Source organism: Rana temporaria, chromosome 11 (assembly GCF_905171775.1).
Source record: "Rana temporaria chromosome 11, aRanTem1.1, whole genome shotgun sequence".
NCBI classification, from domain to species: domain Eukaryota; kingdom Metazoa; phylum Chordata; class Amphibia; order Anura; family Ranidae; genus Rana; species Rana temporaria.
In genome coordinates, this window is record NC_053499.1 from 120360571 (window position 1) to 120385814 (window position 25244).

The 25244-nt window shown below is 42.8% G+C and overlaps 9 non-coding genes across 9 annotated transcripts; all 9 read left to right on the top strand.

Moving 5' to 3' along the window:
* Nucleotides 1–7834: 7834 nt before the first annotated feature.
* Nucleotides 7835–7903, top strand: LOC120918083. Its single transcript, XR_005744294.1, has one exon. It is a non-coding gene; the product is annotated as a small nucleolar RNA SNORD31 (small nucleolar RNA).
* Nucleotides 7904–8089: 186 nt separating this feature from the next.
* On the top strand, nt 8090–8157 carry LOC120918102. The gene has a single exon (XR_005744312.1). It is a non-coding gene; the product is annotated as a small nucleolar RNA SNORD31 (small nucleolar RNA).
* Nucleotides 8158–8314: 157 nt separating this feature from the next.
* Nucleotides 8315–8378, top strand: LOC120918059. The gene has a single exon (XR_005744272.1). It is a non-coding gene; the product is annotated as a small nucleolar RNA SNORD29 (small nucleolar RNA).
* A 471-nt stretch (nt 8379–8849) lies between these two features.
* On the top strand, nt 8850–8920 carry LOC120918072. The gene has a single exon (XR_005744284.1). It is a non-coding gene; the product is annotated as a small nucleolar RNA SNORD30 (small nucleolar RNA).
* Nucleotides 8921–10832: 1912 nt separating this feature from the next.
* Nucleotides 10833–10958, top strand: LOC120918114. Its single transcript, XR_005744323.1, has one exon. It is a non-coding gene; the product is annotated as a small nucleolar RNA SNORD22 (small nucleolar RNA).
* A 12400-nt stretch (nt 10959–23358) lies between these two features.
* On the top strand, nt 23359–23427 carry LOC120918093. Its single transcript, XR_005744303.1, has one exon. It is a non-coding gene; the product is annotated as a small nucleolar RNA SNORD31 (small nucleolar RNA).
* Nucleotides 23428–24283: 856 nt separating this feature from the next.
* On the top strand, nt 24284–24351 carry LOC120918103. Its single transcript, XR_005744313.1, has one exon. It is a non-coding gene; the product is annotated as a small nucleolar RNA SNORD31 (small nucleolar RNA).
* Nucleotides 24352–24500: 149 nt separating this feature from the next.
* Nucleotides 24501–24564, top strand: LOC120918060. Its single transcript, XR_005744273.1, has one exon. It is a non-coding gene; the product is annotated as a small nucleolar RNA SNORD29 (small nucleolar RNA).
* Nucleotides 24565–25020: 456 nt separating this feature from the next.
* Nucleotides 25021–25091, top strand: LOC120918078. Its single transcript, XR_005744289.1, has one exon. It is a non-coding gene; the product is annotated as a small nucleolar RNA SNORD30 (small nucleolar RNA).
* Nucleotides 25092–25244: the final 153 nt, after the last annotated feature.

The window sequence follows — 25244 nt, forward strand, 5'->3', positions numbered from 1 at the left end:
GTAGCCCTGCCACGAGGTTGATGGACTTGAACTCTTTCTGTATTGGCAGTGGAGATATAACCTCACTGGCTGAGTGGCGGCTGTAATATGAAGTCACTCCATTCAAGACATGTCTGTGGGGTTTCATCCCTGTTCAGTAAACTGCAGCCATATAATTGCCTGTTTGATTTGGCCTAATATTTAAAAGTTGATCAGCATATACAGCACAATTTGAGGCATGCTGTTGGCATTGGTTTAGGACAGGGGTCTCAACTTTCTGAGCAAAGGGCCAGTTTACTGTCCTTCAGACTTTGAGAGGGCCAGAGTGTGAGTAGCAAATTCCCAGGTGTCAATGTGGGTAAATGCCCTATCATTGGTGGGAGGAAACTACCCCATTGTTTGTATTGGGGGAAAGAAAAATGGCCTCATCACTGGCATGAATAGGGTCCCCTTATTGTGTCAGTGCAAGGAATATTTGTTGGTATCAGGGCAAAGAATTGTGCCTCATAATTGGTGTCAATGGCAAGAATAAGGCCCTGCTTGGTGTCAGTGGGATGTATAGTGCCCCATTGTTAGTGTTGAAGAAATAGTGCATTGTATCAGTGTGGGGAATAGTGTCTCAAGGGCCTCGTAAAGGCAAGCAAAGGGCCACATCTAGCCCCAAGGCCAGTTTGGAAACTCCTGGTTTAGGAGGTCCCTGGTTCACACCAAAGTGGCTTTAAAATCAAGCCAATTCAGTATGACAGTGGTGTAGTGGTTGGCACTTTCACCTAGCAGTAAAGGTTTGCTGGTTTGAATTCCAACCAAAACAATATCTGCGTGGAGTTTGCATGTTCTCCCTGGGCATGTGTGGGTTTTCTCCCACACTCCAAACACATGCTGGTAGGTTAACTGGATCTTGACTAAATTGGCCCTAGTATGTATGAATGTAAGTTGGAGACCTTGGATTGTAAGCTCCTTGAAGGTAGGGACTGATGTGAATGTATATAGCGCTGTCAATCTTTACAGCGCTTTAAAAGTCCCTGAAATTTGTCAGTGCAGTCTGCACTGCTGATTTCTTTGCAACTTCATTTAATCACTTGAACCCCAGCAGGATTTGAATAACCAAAAACTATTTTTAAAAACAAACGTTCCATCAGTTTTGGCCAAAATATATTCTACATATTTTTGTTAATCTCAAGCATATATTTGCGCAAAATTTATAGTGTCTACAAAATAGGGGATAGGTTTATTTTTTGAAGGACTGACATTGTGGTAGACACTTAACACGTGTTTGGGACAATTGACATTGATACAGCGATCAGTGCTATAAAAATGCAGATTACTGTGTAAATGTCACTGGCAGGGAAGTGGTTAAATGTTTCTAGCTTGGGCAGGGTACTGACTGAGTAGACAGATCGCTGTTCCTAATTACTAACAGCAAATTTCTCTCAGAACAGGGATCTGTGTGTTTACACACAAATCCCTGTTCTGGCTCTTGCCATCTTGCCCACCAGCCACGCACATTGGCTGCCATGCAGCGGATGCACACTCCTGCTATGGCCCTTAAAAGAAAGAGGTACAGTGAATTTTTCTGGGGAGCCAACATGCCACCTAAAATTTACGTATAGTTGGCAATGGGGTGCAACGTGTCATGTGATTTGAAAAACTGTCGCATAACACGTTGCACTTGTGTGGACGGGGGCTTGGTATACCTTCCACAATGTAGTTGGCAGTGTATCTGGCTGGTCAATCTGCCATGAAACCAGCTTATACAGCCCATCTACAAATTTGAATGTATAGGAGGTGGGTATAGGCTTACTATTCATGTTGGAAGGCATCTCTGCAGATTTTCTCTAGTCCATAAACATGTCATAGGGACCTTGCATGCTGTTGGCTCTAATGCAGTTTGTAACGGACACATGCATGCTGCCGGGACAGTTATGATCTTCGTGCAGGGGGACTACAAGGAACTGCATGGCTTGTCACAAGTGGGTGTACCACATTGTATTCTGAGCTCAAAGGGTTAACTGGACAAGGGTCTCTGTCACTGCTGAATGCTAATGTTCCCTTCGCATAGCTAATGAACTCTCTTGTGGAGGTAACAGCCCCCCTGTGAGGTGTATGCTGATGGGGATTATGTGTGAGTGATAATTGTTTTAAAGGTTAATTGAATTCTATTGTCTGATCAAGCTAAGTTAAGGAGCCGAAATGGCTAGCAGCTGATTGGCTCAAGGGAAGGTCATTGTTTCAAAGTGTGTGTATTGAAGTCCCCCCTGGGGGGGGGGGAGTGTCATTTGTTTCTGTACAGTTGTAACCAGATTTAAGGAGGAAAAATGTGACATTAAAGGTCAGTCTGCTTGACTCTGCAAACGTAGCACGTCTCGTTTCTTGAAAGGGCGTTCGATGGGATATACCGGCGGTACTTGCATATCGCAGCTTGCCAGGGAAAAGGACGTCTCCAACGGCTGAGACCCTCACACCAGTGGGTGGCCGTTACATTGGTTGGCAGTAGTGGGATGGGCCTTTTATCCAAAGAGCAAGTGCTGAATGGAGTCGCAGTACGCCAGGCTGAAAAGATCCACACTGAAAGATTTATTAGAGAGTCGTGGTAGGAGCGCCAGCAACAGACCACGGAGGGAGCTGATAGCTGACCTGCTGGAGCTGGACGAAATGGATGGATCCATGGAAGGAACTGATCCCCCTTACACCGGTCAGCAAAGAAGATGTAATTACTGGGATTGTACAGCGGAGATTATCCTTGTATCCAGAAACGTCTGTGAAACTAATCAACCAACTGTTTCGGGAAGCAAGGGAAGAGATACAAACGAAGAGGGGACAAGAACTGGTAAGAGCGAGACAGCCCATTACACCTGCAGTTCCTACCCCCCCACCTGCTGCTACAGGAAAGAAAATACCGTTCACTGCATTTAAAGCTTTTGTAGAAAGTGAGGAGGAAATCGATGGATATTTGGCGGACTTTGAGAGGCAGTGCTCACTACACCAGGTACCACCAGACCAATGGGTCACTATTTTGTCGGGGAAATTGTCGGGCAAAGCCAATGAAGCCTTTCGGGCTCTCGCTCCAGAGGATATTTTACAATATCAGCAAGTTAAAAAGGCGCTGCTAACCCGATATGCCGTAACGCCAGAAGCCTACCGCCGGCGCTTCCGGGAGTCCAAGAAGATGGCTGTGGACTCCCACATGGAATGGGCCAACCAGTTACAAAGGGTGGCATCCCTTTGGGTCCAAGGGTGCAAGGCCAACACCGGGGAGGAAGTATTGCAGCTGTTCCTAATGGAACATTTCTTCCAAGACCTGGCCGCAAACATACAAGACCGGGTACGAGATCGCCGTCCCGCTAACTTAAACGAGGCGGCTCGGCTAGCAGATGAGTACGCGGAAACAAGGAAAGTAAGCCAGGGTACTACACGGCTGGCTCATAAGGTAGAACCGCGTACTCCAACCGTCACCCCACGCCCAGAGTTTCCGGCTCCAGTTCCACCACATCCTCAGGGGCCTAGCAACTACCCCCGGGATTCGCCTAGGGTGACGTGCCATCACTGCAGCGACACGGGACATATTGCTCGTTATTGCCCTTTGAGAGCTACAAATAACAATTGGAGACGCACAGCACCCAACACAGAGGTCACTCCATCACGTCCCTCTGCGGCCCACTGCCTGGAGACCGAGGGGGGCCCGGAGGAATGTCTGGGAATTTGGTATGAGGCAGACCCAATACAAGCGGCCTCTCCGGATCACCGTCAGGAGGTACGGGTGAATGGACAAGTAGCACAAGGATTAAGAGATTCCGGGACTACTATCACTCTGATTCAAAAACATCTGGTAAAGCCAGAGAACGTGTCCACTCGCACAGTTGCCGTCCGGGTCGCAGGGGGTGCTGTATTTCGCGTATCCACCACCCGGGTGCACTTAGACTGGGGAGCCGGGTCAGGAAAGACCACAGTTGGTATCATGGACAACCTACCTGCCGAGGTGGTGCTGGGCAATGACATTGGCCCTCTGACTTCGGCTTATTTACCTACACCTGCTGCTGCTTGTCCCGTGACCACCCGCGTTGCTGGAATCAACCCGCTTGCTGCTGAGACCCGGGTAAGACTACCTTCCCCGACATGTACTGTAGATCCGGCACAATATCAGTCTAAAATGGGAATGTGACAAGTTGGCCAGTGAGAAATCAGATGCAACGACACTATGTCATGTATTATGAGATGTCCCGTGGCTTGAACATTGAAATGCACAAACAGGCGGAAATTGTCAAAAGATTAAATGGGATTTGCATCCAGGTGGTGCCGTATCTGTCCCAAGAGCATCAGCAACAGGTTTTGGGAGCCATTGAGAGCAAAGCAAGTGACTGTTCCAGAACTGAATTCCATTATTCACCTTCACCATCAGCTACCGACCTGGTAAGCCAATGAGAAGGCCGACGGACTGTCCAGGCAAACGGAACTTTTACCCTAACAGCAGACCGGACATCCCAAAGTTGATCCGAAAAGGATCAATCCGGGTCTGCCGGAGTGTTCCACAAAGGGAGTAGTGTAACAGACACATGCATGCTGCCGGGACAGTTATGATCTTTGTGCAGGGGGACTACAAGGAACTGCATGGCTTGTCACAAGTGGGTGTACCACATTGTATTCTGAGCTCAAAGGGTTAACTGGACAAGGGTCTCTGTCACTGCTGAATGCTAATGTTCCCTTCGCATAGCTAATGAACTCTCTTGTGGAGGTAACAGCCCCCCTGTGAGGTGTATGCTGATGGGGATTATGTGTGAGTGATTGTTTTAAAGGTTAATTGAATTCTATTGTCTGATCAAGCTAAGTTGAGGAGCCGAAATGGCTAGCAGCTGATTGGCTCAAGGGAAGGTCATTGTTTCAAAGTGTGTGTATTGAAGTCCCCCCTGGGGGGGGGGGAGTGTCATTTGTTTCTGTACAGTTGTAACCAGATTTAAGGAGGAAAAATGTGACATTAAAGGTCAGTCTGCTTGACTCTGCAAACGTAGCACGTCTCGTTTCTTGAAAGGGCGTTCGATGGGATATACCGGCGGTACTTGCATATCGCAGCTTGCCAGGGAAAAGGACGTCTCCAACGGCTGAGACCCTCACACCAGTGGGTAGCCGTTACAGTTATTTAGAACTTTACCTTTGAAATACTGTAAACTTTAGATTGTAACTAACAACTTTTTAGTTTTGTGTAGAGGGGGATTGATTGGAACAACTATCAGTTTATTGCTGTCTGTGCCCCTATTCAACCTTTATTTTGTTCACAATCATTGCTGGGAACAACCCAAAATTTGGTTTTCATTGACTTTCATAATAGAGGGGAAAATCTTCCAATGGGGACACTAGTTTGGGACAGGAAGTGAAGAGCAATTGCCACATGGGACAAAGGCAAAAAACTTTACAGGGGTTATAACCCTCCCTTGAGTTTTTGCTTTTGGTTCTACTTTAATTTCCTGAACTGCTGTAGACTAGGAGCATTATCAGGAGGCAATGTACATGTAAACTGCATGTCTGAGCAGCTTTCTGCTGATGTGGTAACCTATATTCATTCTTGTATTCTCAGGGTTGCTACGATCTGAAGATGGCTCCCCACAGCATTACAGGTGAGCAGTAAAGACTTGAATGTAGGGTACAATGTGGTGGTCATCAGTGATGAGCTATATAGACAAGCATATATCTGACTTGTCAGTGAATGTAACCTTTTGTTCTGAGATGATAGACTAGAAAGGCCGGCTTCTGTTTTTTAATTTCAACACTAAACTAGTTTCTCTCTCCTCAGGGTTTCTCTTCATTTTGATGTTTGGTGAAGATGAAGACTACATCATATGGGTAGGTGTCATGACTCGATGAGGCTTTTTGAGGGCAATATTTGCTTGTAGAAATGAATGGCAAGTCCTGCAGTCACTATGAAGTAGAGCTGAACCTAAAATCTAGTTTTGAATATTAAAATGGGTTGTATTTGTTTAGCACAACACTGCTTCATATCTGATATTTTAGGCACTTTTTTAATTCCAACCTCCGGTACAGTTTACTAGGTACATGCCACCCTTTGATTAGATTACTGGATTACATTGAGGTCAAGGGATGGTGTAACACAATGTAATGGATGATGGTGTAGTTAGTGCTACATTAGTTACTAACTTGTGTCAGCCTGTTGGCTAGGATTTTATCCTCTGCATCCATAAAGTGGTTCTAAGCCCCTGGTCACAATGCAATTTGGCGGTTTCAAATTGCATGACAAGTTGCACCCTCTTGTCTGCATTGGAAGCAGTCCAATGTTGGCTTTGCACCAATCTTTGAAAGTAGTTTCTACACTAGAAGCTAGTTCAGGAGTGACTTGCATAGAAATCTGCATGAAGTCTCTCAGATGTCTTCCAAGTTGCACCTGAAGTAGCACTGAATTGCTACTTTGAAATTGGGCTACCTCGGTTGACGTAGCACAATTTCATTGTTGTGGCCAGGGTGTAAAAGGTAGTGTGTGTTTTTTTTTTTTTTTTTTTCATACACCTTAAGGTATTCTCTGCATTAATGAGTAAACATTTGTAGCTTCCCTTCCAGCCCCCTAAATACTCAACCTTAGCCTTATCTTAGTCTAATGCTGTGCACTGAAGCAGCTCTTCTCTCCTGTCTCACAGGCTTGGCTGAGCATTGACTGGCCATTGGCTCCTGCTGCTGTCGGTCAAAACCTGGGCAGGGCTGAGCCATGCAGTCTAACTGAAGGTAACCAGCCTGGCTCAGTATTAAGCACAAGTTCTCCCCTTAGAAAGGAGCCAGGTGTGCCAGCAGGGGACCTGTGAAGAGGATTGGAGCTGCTCTGTATTAATACAATTTTTAAGATTGGATAAATTGAACATGTAATTAAAAAAAATCAGGCTTACAATTCCTTTAAAGCTTATTGGACTCAATCTTTACTATGGCAAAACCATAACCTGAAATCTGAGTCTTTGTTCACAAAGCCAGATAAGGGGGTCAGTTCACCAACAGGAGCTTTCTGCCATGAAATTGTTTTTGGGAGAAAGCTAGACTTTACCAATCTTTCTAAAGGATCTAAAGCAGTAACATGCTCTTGAATAGGATCATGTAAAAGGCAGCTTTTGCTGGTCTGCCAATTTTTTTTATAGATGTCCATTTAATATGCTTGTCAGAAGCTCCTACTTTTGCCCCACTGGTATTTAAATATGTGTACTTCAGCTTTGGCCATTATACGTGGTTCAGCACTGCAAATTCTATTTGACATGTATGGAAACTTGCCAAATCTTGCCCTAGGCCTGTACGTTCAGTCTTGCTCCAAATGATGACTTGACAGTCTCGTTCGTCTGAAATATTTTGAAGAATATTCCTAGCATGGTGGAGTTCTGATGGAGTGTATTAAAATGCTAACTTGTTGCTGCTATTACAAAGCTAATGGCCCTGTGTTCACAGGTTACACACGGTGGAACATATGATGAAGACAAGATTTCTGTGGGATAAATCGAGGTAAGCACTGTCTGCTGCATGTTTTTAATGCTTCTGGTCTGAAGGGATGAAATCTATGTATATGGACGACACTCGTCTCATGGCAGAGAGTCACCAAAGCCCTGATCAGACCAGATGTACCAGAGTATTGCAAACTTGGATGTGCACACTTAACAATGCATTTGTGTTACATATCTCTGTGGCCTAGAGAAGACCTTGATGGTATGAGACGGGTAAATTCCATATTTTACCTCATTGCTACTTTGATCCTAAAGCTGCATTTTTGAGTTGCTCATAAAAGATAAAAAAATTTGCTGAAAGCTTATGGAGTTGGCTTATCCTTGAAGCTGCACAGCGAATTGAAGAAATTTTAGCAGAAATGTGATACTGAGCATAATTGACTATATGATGACTTTTATACCGCCCCAGTCTGATGTTTGGTGACTGAGTGGTTTGTTCTGATTGTCCACATTAAGGGATGTGCTCTGAAATTTAGGATATAAACTGCTTTACATATGTACACTTGCTGGGAGATTCTGACAGTCAAATTTTCCTGTAGGTATCCCTGGCACTCTGAATGGCAACACCAACTGGGTTTTATGTACAGGTAAGTTGAGTAACCTTGCTCCCGGTTCAAATATTGCATGTTTAGAATTTTGTGATGACATCTTACCGCCCCAGTCTGATATTCTGTGACTGAGTGGTTAATTGTGACTGAGAAATATATTCTGAGTTTGTCTATTTAAAGAGGTCCTCTGAAATCCTTTCCCTGTCCTAAAGATGTCTTTCTCTTCACAGAAAATGAAACTGCTCCATCCTGTGGGGTAAGTAAAATTCTATGTTTTGAGGGAGGGGGTCAGGTGGAGTTGGGGGTTCACTGCAGTGATGAGTCAACTAGCTCACTTTGAAAAATAATGAAACGCTTCGAACTCCTGAGCAGTATCTACTGTAAAGATGTGTTTTTTTTTTTTTATTATTATTAAAGTTGAACTAAATATGTATATTTTGGTTGCAGGGTCTCAGAAAATTGATTTGCAGATCTCCTCTTGAAGGAAATGAATGGGTAAGTGATGGTAAAAATTCAATTGATTGTAAAACTAGGTAACCTGAGAAGTAGACATTGCAATACTGCACATCTGGACAATTTGCAACTTTGTAGAGCCGCTGTAACTTAAACTACCACTGCTTCCCAGTGATCATTGCAACCCATTTATGGAATGGGGCTTTAGCATTGCCTACAATCCTCTAGTTAATGTTCTTGTGTAGCAGTGGGTCAACTGCCTCAAATAAGGGGATCGGCGAAATGCTTGTATAAAAGTACATAAACTGGTGGAGGTTAATGGCACAATTGCATTGCCAGTAGTTGTATGAAGGCTTTGCTCATGAGTGTAGCTAAGCTAGTGTGTGAACTTAAAACTGATGATTTATCTCTTGGAATCTCGTTCGTCTGAATTCTGATGAGACCTTATTATAACTGATGGTTTTAAAAATGTAGCTTTGTGTTCTTGGTGGTTTGATGTTGCAGATGTCTGACCTGCTGAATCTTTTTAACAGGTATCGATGGTCGGTACTACATGGGGATGGCCAGAACTGAAGACATGACACATGTAAGCTATGCAACTAAAATATGTGAATAGGGCAAAAATGTTGACATGCTCCCAACAGTTTATTCCTAATGCTTGTGGGGGACACAATGATGAATAATCCACTATACCCTGAGCTGGCCTTGTGTTGGCTGTGACAAGGATCGTCGCTATACTGAAGAGATCCCCTTTAGCTGTAGAATCAGACTGGTTTTTGTAACGACGTGTGTCTTTACATATTTCACTTTGTTTTTCAGCTTTCAACTGGAGGAAAATTGGTTTTAAGGTAAGACTTGAAAATTGGGAACCATTTACACGGTTCTGCCTAATGTGCAAATGTAACGATACATTTGGGAGATACCTACCAGTAACAATAGTTTGCAACTAGGTTCACACATACCAACTGCAGTTGCAGTCACTTATTTAAATGAAGTCCAGTTTTTTGTTCACTGGTTCAGGTGCATGTTTTTACTTTGGGTTCAGGTGTGAATTAATCTCGCAGTATCTTCAAAAATGGACTGCAGCTGTCCTGGACATATGTGAACTACCAGCTCCATTGCAAACAGGTCTGTTTCACATGGGATTCAAAACTCGTCCGTTTTGCATATGTGAACTGAGCCTTAAAGTGATCTTTAGGGCTTGGGTCCCCTTCACTAATCCTGGCCCCCTCCATCCTGTTGAGTGACCCCACAGCAAGCTATGATGCAGTTGTGTCCATTTAAACATTTAGCTGTTCAGCCCCACTTCTCCTGATTGGCCAACTCGAACAGTGGGAGCCAATGGTGCTGCTGTTGTGTCAGCCAATCCAAAATCTCAGGTGGCCAAGGGACTCGTGGACAGAAGATCACTTAAGTGCTGGGGAGGCTCCTAAACACAGGAGGCTTTATCTTCATGCATCGAGATAAAAACACTTCTGCCATAAAAACTCCTTTAAAGATTTAATCTAGGCTATGTAGCCCATGTGCAACATGCTTGTCTCAAATGAAATACAGAATTTTCATTATTTTTTGGTGGGGAGCTGTTGGAGCTGCACGATTGAATTAACTAATTCTACCCCACCACAATCTTGACAAATTTTCCTAGTTCAGTGCTCTGCTCACAACTGTCAAAATAAACAGGCCAAGTTTATCACCACATCCATAGCTGGAGATAAAAAAAAGGACACTGTCTGTAAATGGAAGTTAGTTTAACCACTTAAAGACCTTTTTTTCTAATACTTGACATTTTGGGCTAAAGAATTAAAACCCTAAACTTTTTAGCAGAGACCCTAGAGCACAGGTGTCAAGAAGGCCTGCAGGCCAAATCTGGTCCTCCAAACAATTTCATGTGGCCCTCGCACCTACTGCATCTGCGTGTTTTGCTTTCAAGCAATGCATTCGTCTTCCCAGCGGCAGTATAAGCAAAGGGGAGTGCACTGTAAGGGAGAGTGGGGGGACTCAACTTCTGATGGTGGGTTGGCTCTGGACATCTAATGTAAGGGGATTGCACTGGACATCTAATCTTAGATACAACTGGCCCTTTTTAGGTCAATCATAGTACTGATGCGGCCCACAAAGAAATTGAGCTAGACACCCCTGCCCTAGAGAAAAAATAACACTGTTTGCATAGTTGTCTTTAGAATGCAATTTTCTGGAAAAAAAAACACTTAGGAATTCAACAGTGAAGTTGTCACTTTTATCTATATGAAAGATGTTGCATCATAATGTGAGAATTTATCTTTATTCTAAGCAAAAAATGATTGTCATTTTGGCCAGAATCATCCAGCTCTAGGAGCTGTGGAGGATGATAGCAAGAGCTTTGTATCTGAATGATCCCCAAGGATGAAACCTTCACATGTCCGACCGTCTGATCTCCACCAGAGCCTGAAAAGGTGAACCCACTGGTGTAGTCAGCTGGAGAAGATGGATGACCTGTTCCTGATGGAACAGTCTGAGGGGATTGACTACTAAAGCAATGTGAAGTACTGTTTAAGCATCCAAGATTTGTAATGGGTTTTATTTTTTTGTAGGTTTAAAGGATTGTGAAGACCTTCAATAAAATTACAAAAGCACTGAATTGACCTTTCCGGCCTGAGACCAATCTTGCCCCAACAGTGGTGTTTGGAACAGCTCAAACCTCCAGATTTTTGTAGTGCATCCTTGGCACTGTGCCCCTAACATCGATTGGACAAGATGGGCTTCTGTTTACAATGTAGTTAAATAAAAATGTTTTGATAAAATTGGGTGTGGATTTTATTTTCTCAAACTATACTTGTAAACCTACATGAGAACTGCTCAATTTTAGTCAAGAGGGCACTTAAATAACAAAGTACAACATGGGTATTTAAGATTGTGATAACTATAATCTATGAACATAATCTCAAATGATCCCAAAAAACCTCTAGGACAACTGAAAAGGTAAGGTATTAAGACATTAGGGGGGGCAGAAATGCTGGATTTGGTTGAGTTGCTCATTAAATACAATTCACCTGGCTGTACAATATGCACCTAGTCCTTAAGGATAAGGCCAATCTTCAGCTAAGAGGTACCAAGCCATTTGATTTTTTTCACTGGTACTACCAGAGAAGGGGAACACAAATATGGGCTAGTACTGTAAAAATAAAACGGGGCATAAATTTGCCTGAGTTCTAAATGTTTATAGTTGGTGGCGGAATTGATGGGACGGGTCCACAGTACTGGCTCTGCTGAGATGGGGTTTAACTAGAAAGTGATGGGCCTGCTTCTGGGCGATGGCTTGATGTTTGATTTAGGCTGTGATGTAGTAGCTTCCAGCGCTGTGCTCTTTAGGATTCTTTTGTAAATTCATCCTTCAGTGGTTAAAGGTTCAGTTTTTTTACCTTCATGCATCAAAGTAATCCCCTGCAGAAGGCCCTCCCAAATACTTGAGCACATCACAATCCAGCAATGGGCACAAGCTTTTGGCTCTCTGGGGACTCCTTGTTGGCAGAGACAGCTGTAGGGGCCAATGGCCCCTGCCAATCGGGTAGCCAATAAGAGGGGGTGGGGTTGAGCCACAGCACTTGCCATGAGGGAGGGACCATGAGTGCTAGCAGGAGACCTGAAAAGGATTGGGGCTACCCTGCACAGAGCTGGTAAGTGACTGGCTTTCTAAAGCATTTTATTGCCACTTTAAAGTAGTTCACCCAACACATCTACAGACTAACCTATCTAACCCTGTAAAATCGCTATACATGGCTTTTGATGCAGGCATTGCTGTGGAGGCAGCTGCAGAGGAGGTAGCTGACAATTAGGAACTTTATGGTTGACATCTCCCCATTCATTTCCCTGCTGATATCGGCTGTGAACTGCGGAGCTTCCACCATGTGGAGGGAGGGGATGGAGATGGGATCCAGTGTGATAGGAAGAGGGAAATTATGAAACTTGCATCAGTGATGTGCCCCATGTTCATATTGTAACCAGTCATCTAATGCTGGACACCTATGAGCTGTGGCTGAGGGGAATGTGTGCATGATCCCAGAACATGCTGCACCTTATCTGTTAATGGGGCCCTCATGCATCATTACCCCTATGTTTGTGTGGTGTGACTTTGGTGCAGCACTGGTTTCATGCAGTGCATTTTTGAGGCTTGGAGCTTATTTCTGTATTTATCTTAATACAGCAGACCATTTAAATGGGCTGGTGTATCTGTCCACAATGGGCCTGTCTGTGACTATCCCACCACTCATGGGCTATTCTAGACTTCTTCAGCATGCAATGTGTACTGTCATTCTTTGCCTCCATTCCAAGCATTGTGTTCCAGGAGAAAAAAATTGGTGGTAGGTTATCAAAACTAGAGCAACTGTTTTTTCTGAGAAGCAATCGGCTTGTTCTATTTCTCCCTGGTCGCTAATTGGAGGAAGCTAAAGTGAATGCATGATTTAAATAAAAATCTGGTGGGGGTTTCACTGGGCTCATGTGAGAATTTCTAAGCTCAAGGCCTTTCACCCTTTGTCTTATTTACTGTTGGGCTTTTTCTTGGTGGCTGGGTGTGAGTCTCTGCCATGCTTTCCCTTGCTTACTGAGCACATGGCTGGATGTGGAGGGTGCGGTCCTTGTCTTGTGTCAATGATGAGACTTATCACAGACCTGTTCTGAGAATTCTTTGAGGACAGCTTTTGTCTCTGAGCAACACCTGATGGCAAGGCTAGTAAAATGTAATTGGTGTAAGTTTAAAGTCCCCCCCCCCCCTCTTGGATGCCAGACATGTGTGGCACAATTGGTTAGTGTTCTATTTTGAGGTTTGAGTGAGAAGGTCTCTAGTCCATGATGTAGAAGTAGCCCTGCCACAAGGTTGATGGACTTGATGCTTTTTGTATTGGCAGTGGAGATGACCTCACTGGCTGAGTGGCGGCTGTAATATGAAGTCACTCCATCCAAGACATGTCTGTGGTTTTCATCCCTGTTCAGTAAACTGCAGCTATAGAATTGCCTGTTTGTGCTGTAAAAGCTGAAGATCAACTTTAACGATTAGGCAAAAATCAAAGCTCATTAATGCTGTTGGCATTAGTTTAGAAGGTTCCTTTTGGTAAGTGTGGCCTCTATTGATTTCAAATCGTGTGGGTTTTTTTTTTAAGGTTGAATAAAGACAAGTCAGTCCAGTTCAACATGTGTACTTGTGCCCATGTCTACAAGTTCCCATATCCCTGTGTTGCATTTAAGATGCGCATCCAAGAGTCTCTAAAAATATTCATACTCCCTGCTTAAACCACATCATGGAAGGGAATTCCACATCCTTATTACCCTGATGGTGAAATCTCCCTGGGCAGTTAAAGGTTAAACTGCTTCTCCAATCTCTGTGGGCCCATGTCCTCTTGCACGTTTCCCCCCCCCCCCCCCCCCTGCTGGGATCACCATTGAGGTATTTGTAAATTGCTATTGTATGTCCAAGCATAGTTTTGCCAGCAAGAATACATTTTAGTGCTTGTAGGCGTTCCTATTTCATAGTCGTTCATATTTGAGGTCCTTCAGTTCCCTTAATTTTGTTGCCCTTCAGTTCCAGCACATCCCTTGTCCAGAACTGGACAGAGTGGTCTAACCAGTTTTATAAAGTGGTAGGATTATGGGTTTCTCTGGAGTAGATCCCTTTTTATGCATGTTAATATTCTGCCAGCTTTGAGCAATGTCAAACTTTAGCTACCAATTGGCCATTTACTAGGACAGATCGTTCTCCATCCTTGATTTCCCCATAGGTTCTCCCCTAGTGAGTAGTTTGCTTTTTCTTTTTCCTTTTTTGGCCCTAGTGCAATAATTTACATTTCTCCATATTAAACCTTATTTGCCATGTATTGGGGCCACTCCATTATTTTGTTCAGGTCTTAATGTAACATTTCTATATCCTGATGTGAAGTGATTGCCCTGCTTAATTGTGTCATCTGATGATTGAATAGAATCGGTCCCAAGACAGAACCTTGGGGAACTTGCCACTCCAGACCAGTCTGAGTGTTATTTATCACCACCCTTTGAACCTGTCCCTGTAACCATTTTTTTTTATCCAAGAACAAACCTTGTGGTCCATGCCTTCAGACCTCAGCTTGTAACTTAAGCGCTTATGGGGGACTATCAAATGCTTTTTCAAAATCCAGGTGCACTAAATCCATGGGCCTTCCCCTGTCTAGATGGCAGCTCATGTCCTCGTAGAATGTTTGGTCTGGCAGAAACAACCTTTCGTAAACCCATGCTAACTACTGTTTTTTTTTTTTTTTTTTTTTTTTTTGATCCCTTTTGTCCCCTCCAATTTATTTATGGTTGTTAGGTTGATTGGCCTGTAGTTTTCCAGGTGTTTTGTCTGTTCTGTTTCTTGTATGTTGGTACCACAATGGGGTTTCTCCAATCAGCTGGTGCAATTCCTGTGAGTGTGCTGTCTGCAAAGATTATGGACAATGGTCTGGCTATAACTTGACAGTTCTGAGGGCTCTTGTGTCTAAGCCATCCTGTCCTGGTGATTTGTTTTTAATTTTTAGTCTCGACTTTTTGTGGTTGAACTGGATGGACTTGTGTCTTTTTTCAACCTGACTTACTGTGTAACTATGACAACTGTTGGCTACCTACTGAGGGGAAGGCGTTTAGTACTTCTAAAGAAGTTTGCAAGTTGCAATGAAATTGGAAAGTAGTGCAGGAAACGTTTTTATATTTTTCATTGATGCAATATGAACGGTTCCATTGCTGGCAATGTGATAAATCGCACCACATTGCCAAGTCACTGTTGTGACTGTGGGCTTGGTATACCTTACTCAGTCTAGTTGAGTGTATCTGGCTGGCCAATCTGTCATGAAACCCGCTTATACAGCCAATCATGCCTAGAAGGTGGCAATAGGCTTACTATTCACATTGGAAGGCATCGCTGCAGATTTTCTCTAGTCCATAAATGTGTCCTGGAGACCTTGCATGCTGTTTTGGCTCTAATGCAATTTAGAACTTTTTAATTTTGTGTAGAGAGGAGATTGGAACACCTGTCGGGTTTTTATTCTGTCTGTGCGCCCCATTCAACCTTTTCTCCTCTGCTTTTTCTTTTAATAAATATCATTAAACGTCAAACAAAACAGGCACCACTTAGTAAAACTGCAGACTTTTAATGAAGTAATTCACATTAAGCACTCACATGTCAATATAGAAGTTCAGGCATACGGATGGGGTCCTGTGATCTGTCAAAACCATCCACGACTGTTTGTGTCCCCCGTCTTCTTACACTGTGCTTGGATTGTGTGAAATTAAACGGCTACACATGAGCTCCAGTGTTTCTTGATACATATACACGGTGCTCAGAGAGAGGGCTGGAACGCTGTGTTGTGGTGGGAGAAGATGACGTCACTACGGAGGCCCAGACAGCAATGCATTTCCATCAATCAAGCCACGGCTACAGCACGGAAATGCATTGCTGTCTGGGCCTCCGTAGTGACGTTCCAGCCCTCTGAGCACCGTGTATCTGCATCAGGAAACGTTGGAGCTCATGTGTAGCCGTTTCCTTTCACACAATCCAAGCAGTGTAAGAAGACAGGGGACACAAACAGTCGTGGATGGTTTTGACCAATCACAGGACCCCATCCGTATGCCTGAACTTCTATATTGACATGCGAGTGCTTAATGTGAATTACTTCATTAAAAGTCTGCAGTTTAACCACTTCCTTACTGGGCACATATACCCCTTCCTGACCAGGTGAAATTTCAGCTTGTGGCACTGCGTCACTTTAACTGACAATTGTGCGACGTGGCTCCCAAACAAAATTGACGTTTTTTTTATTTCCCCCACAAATAGAGCTTTCTTTTGGTGGTATTTGATCGCCTCTGCGGTTTTTATTTTTTGCGCTATAAACAAAAATAGAGCGACAATTTTGAAAAAAAAAACATTTTTTACTTGTTGCTATAATAAATAGCCCAATTTTTTTCACTGTCTAGACGATACGTATTTTTGGGGGGGGAAAAAAATAAAAATCGCAAGAAGCGTCTGGTTTGCACAAGTTATTGCGTTTACAAAATGACAGAATTATTTTTTTTATTTTTTTTACTAATTGTGGCGATCAGCATTTTTTTCGCGACTGCGACATTATGCGACATTATGGTGGACACATCGGACACTTTTGACACATTTTTGGCGACATTCACATTTATACATATGCACTAATTACTGTATAAATGTGACTGGCATTGAAGGTTAACACTAGGGGGTGAGGAAGGGGTTAAATGTGTACCCTAAATTGTGTTCTAACTGTAGGTGGAGGGGGGGGTGACTGGGGGAGGTGACCGATCTGTGTCTTTATGTACAAGGGACACAGATCGGTCTCCTCTGTCCCCTGACAGGACATGGATCTCTGTGTTTACACACGGCTCCACGTCTTGTCCCTGTAGCCGCCGATCCCCTGACGGACATCACGGCCGCCAGGCACTCGCATCGGCATCTCAGCGATGCGGCGAGCACACGCCGCCGTCGGACGCGCCTGCGCCGATGGATGCGCGCGCAGGCCGTCTTTTTACGGCCTGTTAGAAATTCAGAACCACCCCGCGGCCTTATAAAGTCGTACGGCCGTCGGGTAGTGGTTAACTAAGTGGCGCCTGTTTTGTTTGCTTTTTCTTTTCATGTCTTTGGAGCATTGCTTCAGATCCCCATGCAAGGCTGCCTGGTACTAGACTGCATCTCATACCAAAGCTTGTATAGCTTATAGGACTTGCACTCTGGACTATTTTATATACTTGTTTCCTGTATGCGCCATTTTTATTTTTTAAATGATGTTCATTAAGAATGCCAAATTTTGATCTTCCAATGGGGACACGAGTTCTTTGGGACAGGAAGTGAAGAGAAATCGCCCCATGGGACAAAGGCAGAAATAAACCTTACAGGGGTTACAACCCTCCCTTACATCTAAAATGAGATGTTGCTTTATTTTACCTCCTGATGGCGCTCCTAGTCTACAACAGTACAGCTTTCTGCTGATGTGTACCAGATTAAGATGTGGTAACTTACATTTATTCTTGCATTCTTCAGGGTTGCTACAATCTGAAGATGGCTCCCCACAGGGTTACAGGTGAGCAGTAAAGACTTGAATGTAGGATACAATGTGGTGGTTATCAGTGATGATCTATATAGACAAGCATATATCTGACTTGTCAGTGAATGTAACCTTTTGTTCTGAGATGATAGACTAGAAAGGCCGGCTTCTGTTTTTAATTTCAACACTAAACTACTTTCTCTCTCCTCAGGGTGCCTCTTCATATTGTGTGGTGAAGATGAAGACTACATCATATGGGTAGGTGTCATGACTCAGACTTTTTGAGAGGGCTTTCCGCCATCAAGCCTCTGTACTACAGGTGTGTAAGGAAGCGACCTGGTCGTCGGTCCACACTTTTTCAAAATTTTACAAGGTGGATGTGAGTGCATCTTCTGATTTAAGGTTGGAGTTCCTCCGTTGAGTAACTCCGGTTTTTGTTTGGGGGTGAAGTTTGACTGGAAATCTAAGGAAACAAGTGAACCAACAATGCACTAGCTTTAGGAACCTATTTAGAAAATAAAAACAAACCTTTACAGCCCCTTAATTCTCCCTGTACACTAATGGGAGGAAGCTAAATTGAATGCCTGATTTAAAAAAAAATCTGGTGTTCTATTGGGCTCATGTGAGGATTCATAAACTTACTAAGCTGTTGCCCTTTGTCTTAATACTGGGTGGGCTTTGTCTTGGCTGGGTGTGAGTCTCTGCCATGCTTTCCTTTGCTGACTGAGCACATGGCCGGGTGGAGGGTGCAGTCCTTGTCTTGTGTCAATGATGAGACTTATCACAGACCTGTTCTGAGAATTCTTTGAGGACAGCTTTTGTCTCTGAGCAAAACCTGATGGCAAGGCTAGTAATTTTTTTTTTTTTTAATGTATACTATTTTTTTTTTATTTTTTTTGTAGGTGCCAGCCATGTGTCACAGAAATGGTAAGGCTCCATGCACACTGAAGCTGATAAAAGCTATAAAAAAACGCCAGTAGCTTTGCAGGGAGCCTTTCAACGTTTTTTGCAATAGCTTTAATCAGCGTTTTTTAGTGTAGCTTTTTTTTTCCCAATGGATTAAACGCTGGCACCAGCGTTGAGCGTTTTTAAGTGTTTTTGAGTTTTCAGCGTTTTGCATTTTTCTGCGTTTTTTTTTTTTTTTCCCACAAAAAAAACGTCACTTTGAACGCAAATTTCGGGCGTTCAGAAAAAAAGACAATAAACTCCAAAGCTCATTAACACTGAACGCCCAGGTGTGCATGGGCACATAGGCTAACAGAGTTCAGTTCATGGGCTTTAAAAAAACATGCCAAAACTGCAGTTCATCAGCTTCAGTGTGCATGGAGCCTAAGTGTTCTATTTTGAGGTTTAAGTTGACAAGGTCTCTAGTCAATGTACAAGTAGCCCTGCCACGAGGTTGATGGACTTGAACTCTTTCTGTATTGGCAGTGGAGATATAACCTCACTGGCTGAGTGGCGGCTGTAATATGAAGTCGCTCCATCCAAGACATGTCTGTGGGGTTTCATCCCTGTTCAGTAAAACTGCAGCCATATAATTGCCTGTTTGATTTGGCCTAATATTTAAAAGTTGATCAGCATATACAGCACAATTTGAGGCATGCTGTTGGCATTGGTTTAGGACAGGGGTCTCCAAACTTTCTGAGCAAAGGGCCAGTTTACTGTCCTTCAGACTTTGAGAGGGCCAGAGTGTGAGTAGCAAATGCCCAGGTGTCAATGTGGGTAAATGCCCTATCATTGGTGGGAGGAAACTACCCCATTGTTTGTATTGGGGGAAAGAAAAATGGCCTCATCACTGGCATGAATAGGGTCCCCTTATTGTGTCAGTGCAAGGAATAGTTGTTGGTATCAGGGCAAAGAATTGTGCCTCATAATTGGTGTCAATGGGAAGAATAGGGCCCTGCTTGGTGTCGGTGGGATGTATAGTGCCCCATTAGTGTTGAAGAAATAGTGCCTTGTATCAGTGTGGGGAATAGTGTCTAAAGGGCCTCGTAAAGGCAAGCAAAGGGCCACATCTAGCCCCAAGGCCAGTTTGGAAACTCCTGGTTTAGGAGGTCCCTGGTTCACACCAAAGTGGCTTTAAAATCAAGCCAATTCAGTATGACAGTGGTGTAGTGGTTGGCACTTTCACCTAGCAGTAAAAGTTTGCTGGTTTGAATTCCAACCAAAACAATATCTGCGTGGAGTTTGCATGTTCTCCCTGGGCATGTGTGGGTTTTCTCCCACACTCCAAACACATGCTGGTAGGTTAACTGGATCTTGACTAAATTGGCCCTAGTATGTATGAATGTAAGTTGGAGACCTTGGATTGTAAGCTCCTTGAAGGTAGGGACTGATGTGAATGTATATAGCGCTGTCAATCTTTACAGCGCTTTAAAAGTCCCTGAAATTTGTCAGTGCAGTCTGCACTGCTGATTTCTTTGCAACTTCATTTAATCACTTGAACCCCAGCAGGATTTGAATAACCAAAAACTATTTTTAAAAACAAACGTTCCATCAGTTTTGGCCAAAATATATTCTACATATTTTTGTTAATCTCAAGCATATATTTGCGCAAAATTTATAGTGTCTACAAAATAGGGGATAGGTTTATTTTTTGAAGGACTGACATTGTGGTAGACACTTAACACGTTTTTGGGACAATTGACATTGATACAGCGATCAGTGCTATAAAAATGCAGATTACTGTGTAAATGTCACTGGCAGGGAAGTGGTTAAATGTTTCTAGCTTGGGCAGGGTACTGACTGAGTAGACAGATCGCTGTTCCTAATTACTAACAGCAAATTTCTCTCAGAACAGGGATCTGTGTGTTTACACACAAATCCCTGTTCTGGCTCTTGCCATCTTGCCCACCAGCCACGCACATTGGCTGCCATGCAGCGGATGCACACTCCTGCTATGGCCCTTAAAAGAAAGAGGTACAGTGAATTTTTCTGGGGAGCCAACATGCCACCTAAAATTTACGTATAGTTGGCAATGGGGTGCAACGTGTCATGTGATTTGAAAAACTGTCGCATAACACGTTGCACTTGTGTGAACGGGGGCTTGGTATACCTTCCACAATGTAGTTGGCAGTGTATCTGGCTGGTCAATCTGCCATGAAACCAGCTTATACAGCCCATCTACAAATTTGAATGTATAGGAGGTGGGTATAGGCTTACTATTCATGTTGGAAGGCATCTCTGCAGATTTTCTCTAGTCCATAAACATGTCATAGGGACCTTGCATGCTGTTGGCTCTAATGCAGTTATTTAGAACTTTACCTTTGAAATACTGTAAACTTTAGATTGTAACTAACAACTTTTTAGTTTTGTGTAGAGGGGGATTGATTGGAACACCTATCAGTTTATTGCTGTCTGTGCCCCTATTCAACCTTTATTTTGTTCACAATCATTGCTGGGAACAACCCAAAATTTGGTTTTCATTGACTTTCATAATAGAGGGGAAAATCGTCCAATGGGGACACTAGTTTGGGACAGGAAGTGAAGAGCAATTGCCACATGGGACAAAGGCAAAAAACTTTACAGGGGTTATAACCCTCCCTTGAGTTTTTGCTTTTGGTTCTACTTTAATTTCCTAAACTGCTGTAGACTAGGAGCATTATCAGGAGGCAATGTACATGTAAACTGCATGTCTGAGCAGCTTTCTGCTGATGTGGTAACCTATATTCATTCTTGTATTCTCAGGGTTGCTACGATCTGAAGATGGCTCCCCACAGCATTACAGGTGAGCAGTAAAGACTTGAATGTAGGGTACAATGTGGTGGTCATCAGTGATGAGCTATATAGACAAGCATATATCTGACTTGTCAGTGAATGTAACCTTTTGTTCTGAGATGATGAAGACTAGAAAGGCCGGCTTCTGTTTTTAATTTCAACACTAAACTAGTTTCTCTCTCCTCAGGGTGCTTCTTCATTTTGATGTATGGTGAAGATGAAGACTAAATCATATGGGTAGGTGTCATGACTCGGTGAGGCTTTTTGAGAGGGCAATATTTGCTTGTAGAAATGAATGGCAGTCCTGCAGTCACTATGAAGTAGAGCTGAACCTAAAATCTAGTTTTGAATATTAAAATGGGTTGTATTTGTTTAGCACAACACTGCTTCATATCTGATATTTTAGGCACCTTTTTTAATTCCAACCTCCGGTACAGTTTACTAGGTACATGCCACCCTTTGATTAGATTACTGGATTACATTGAGGTCAATGGATGGTGTAACACAATGTAATGGATGATGGTGTAGTTAGTGCTTCATTAGTTACTAACTTGTGTCATCCTGTTGGCTAGGATTTTATCCTCTGCATCCATAAAGTGGTTCTAAGCCCCTGGTCACAATGCAATTTGGCAGTTTCAAATTGCATGACAAGTTGCACCCTATTGTCTGCATTGGAAGCAGTCAAATGTTGGCTTTGCACCAATCTTTGAAAGTAGTTTCTACACTATAAGCTGGTTCAGGAGTGACTTGCATAGAAATCTGCATGAAGTCTCTCAGATGTCTTCCAAGTTGCACCTGAAGTAGCACTGAATTGCTACTTTGAAATTGGGCTACGTCGGTTGACGTAGCACAATTTCATTGTTGTGGCCAGGGTGTGAAAGGTAGTGTTTCTTTTTTTTTTTTTTTTTTTTTCTTTCATACAACTTAATGTATTCTCTGCATTAAAGTTAACATTTGTAGCTTCCCTTCCAGCCCCCTTAATACTAGGCCTTATCTTAGTCTGGTGCTGTGCACTGTGAAGCAGCTCTTCTCTCCTGTCTCACAGGCTTGACTGGCCATTGGCTCCTGCTGCTGTCGGTCAAAACCTGGGCAGGGCTGAGCCATGCAGTCTAACTGGAGGTAATCAGCCTGGCTCAGAATTAAGCATAAGTCCTCCCCTTAGAAAGGAGCCAGGTGTGCCAGCAGGGGACCTGTGAAGAGGATTGGAGCTGCTCTGTATTAATACAATTACAGACTGGATAAATGGAACATGTAATGAAGGAAAATTCAGGTTTAAAATTCCTTTAAAGCTTATTGAACTCAATCTTTACTATGGCAAAACCATAACCTGAAATCTGAGACTTGGTGAACTGACCCCCCTAAAAGCAGTAACATGTTCTTGAATAGGATCATGTAAAAGGCAGCTCTTGCTGGTCTGCCAATTTTTTTATTTTATAGATGTCCAGTTAATATGCTTGTCAGAAGCTCCTACTTTTGCCCCATTGGTGTTTAAATATGTATACTTCAGCTTTGGCCATTAAACTTGGTTCAGCACTGCAAATTCTATTTGACATGTATGGAAACTTGCCAAACCTTGCCATAGGCTTATATGTTCAGTCTTGCTCCAAATGATGACTTAACAGTCTCGTTCGTCTGAAATATTTTGAAGAATATTCTTAGCATGGTGGAGTTCTGATGGAGTGTAGGTTAAAATGCTAACTTGTTGCTGCTATTACAAAGCTAATGGCCCTGTGTTCACAGGTTACACACGGTGGAACATATGAAGACAAGATTTCTGTGGGATAAATCGAGGTAGGCACTGACTGCTGCATGTTTTAAAATGCTTCAAATCTATGTATATGGACGACACGCGTCTCATGGCAGAGAGTCACCAAAGCCCTGATCAGACCAGATGTACCAGAGTATAGCAAACTTGGATGTGCACACTTAACAATGCATTTGTGTTACAGATCTCTGTGGCCTAGAGAAGACCTTGATGGTATGAGACAGGTAAATGCCATATTTTACCTCATTACTACTTTGAGCCTAAAGCTGCATTTTTGAGTTGCTCATAAATGCAAAAAAAATTGCTGAAAGCTTATGGAGTTGGCTTATCCTTGAAGCTACACAGCTAATTGAAATAGTTTTAAAAGAAATGTGACTTGACTTTATGATGACTTTATACCGCCCCAGTCTGATGTTTGGTGACTGAGTGGTTTGTTCTGATTGTCCACATTAAGGGATGTTCTCTGAAATTTAGGCTATAAACTGCTTTACATATGTACACTTGCTGGGAGATTCTGACAGTCAAATTTCCCTGTAGGTATCCCTGACGTCATCCCTAGGTTCCAGTGTTATTGTGTCCTCTGAACATTCACAGCACAAGCCGGCTGTTATCTCGTGGACTTCCCTGGAAGCTTTACCATCACAGACTGGGACTGCCCTGCCACTGGAACATCTCCTGGACACACTTACCTGCTACATGCCTGTTTCATCCACTATCTTTTTTATATATTTCTCTGTGGTCGTTGGGAGTATTGAGCTGTCTGCTGCCTGCTGGTAACCTTTAAAGCTTGGACGTGTCCTTACACTTACCTTGGAGGTTTTTCAAAAGTTTTGTGACCTAGCCATGGTCGAATGGCTGAGGTGAGGGGCCATCTTTAGCTATTGGTGAAGGAACCTTCCTGTCGATCACAGCTTTTTGAGATTTAATCACAATCAGTCACTTCATTATTTGGAGCACCTTTTGGACTTTTTTCACTGATGCACTTTATGGATTTCTTTTTGTGTTAATATTAGAGTTATATTTATATATATTTATATATATTTTATATACTTTGATCAATTGTGTTATTACTTAATTTATATGTTTTGCGCTGCACTTTATTGTTATTGATCACTATTGGGATTTCTATTTGAATTTATCCTCCAGTGCTGGCTTGCATTTTCTAAAGTTTTTTGTGTATTTTCCAGCGCGGAATTTCTTTAATTTTAGGTATCCCTGGCACTCTGAATGGCTACACCAACTGGGTTTCATGTACAGGTAAGTTGAGTAACCTTGCTCCCGGTTCAAATATTGCATGTTTAGAATTTTGTGATGACATCTTACCGCCCCAGTCTGATATTCTGTGACTGAGTGGTTAATTGTGACTGAGAAATATATTCTGAGTTTGTCTATTTAAAGAGGTCCTCTGAAATCCGTTCCCTGTTCTAAAGATGTCTTTCTCTTCACAGAAAATGATACTGCTCCATCCTGTGGGGTAAGTAAAATTATATGTTTTGAGGGAGGGGGGAGTTGGGGTTTACTGCAGTGATGAGTCAACTAGCTCACTTTGAAAAATAATGAAACGCTTCGAACTCCTGAGCAGTATCTACTGTAAAGATGTGTTTTTTTTTTTTTTTTTAAAGTTGAAGTAAATATATATTTTGGTTGCAGGGTCTCAGAAAATTGATTTGCAGATCTCCTCTTGAAGGAAATGAATGGTAAGTGATGGTAAAAATTCAATTGATTGTAAAACTAAATAACCTGAGAAGTAGACATTGCAATACTGAATTTGCAACTTTGTAGAGCTGCTGTAACTTAAACTACCACTGCTTCCCAGTGATCATTACAACCCATTTTTTGGAATGGGGCTTCAGCATTGCCAACAATCCTCTAGTTAATGTTCTTGTGTAGCAGTGGGTCAACTGCCTCAAATAAGGGGATCAGCTAAATGCTTGTATAAAAGTGCATAAACTGGTGGAGGTTAATGGCACAATTGCATAGCCAGTAGTTGTATGAAGGCTTTGCTCATGAGTGTAGATAAGCTAGTGTGTGAACTTAAAACTGGTGATGATTTATCTCTTGGAATCTCGTTCGTCTGAATTCTGATGAGACCTTATTATAACTGACAGTTTTAAAAATGTAGCTTTGTTCTTGGTGGTTTGATGTTGCAGATGTCTGACCTGCTGAATCTTTTAACAGGTATCGATGGTCGGTACTACATGGGGATGGCCAGAACTGGAGATTACTCCTGTAAGAAGCTATGCAACTTAAATATGTGAATAGG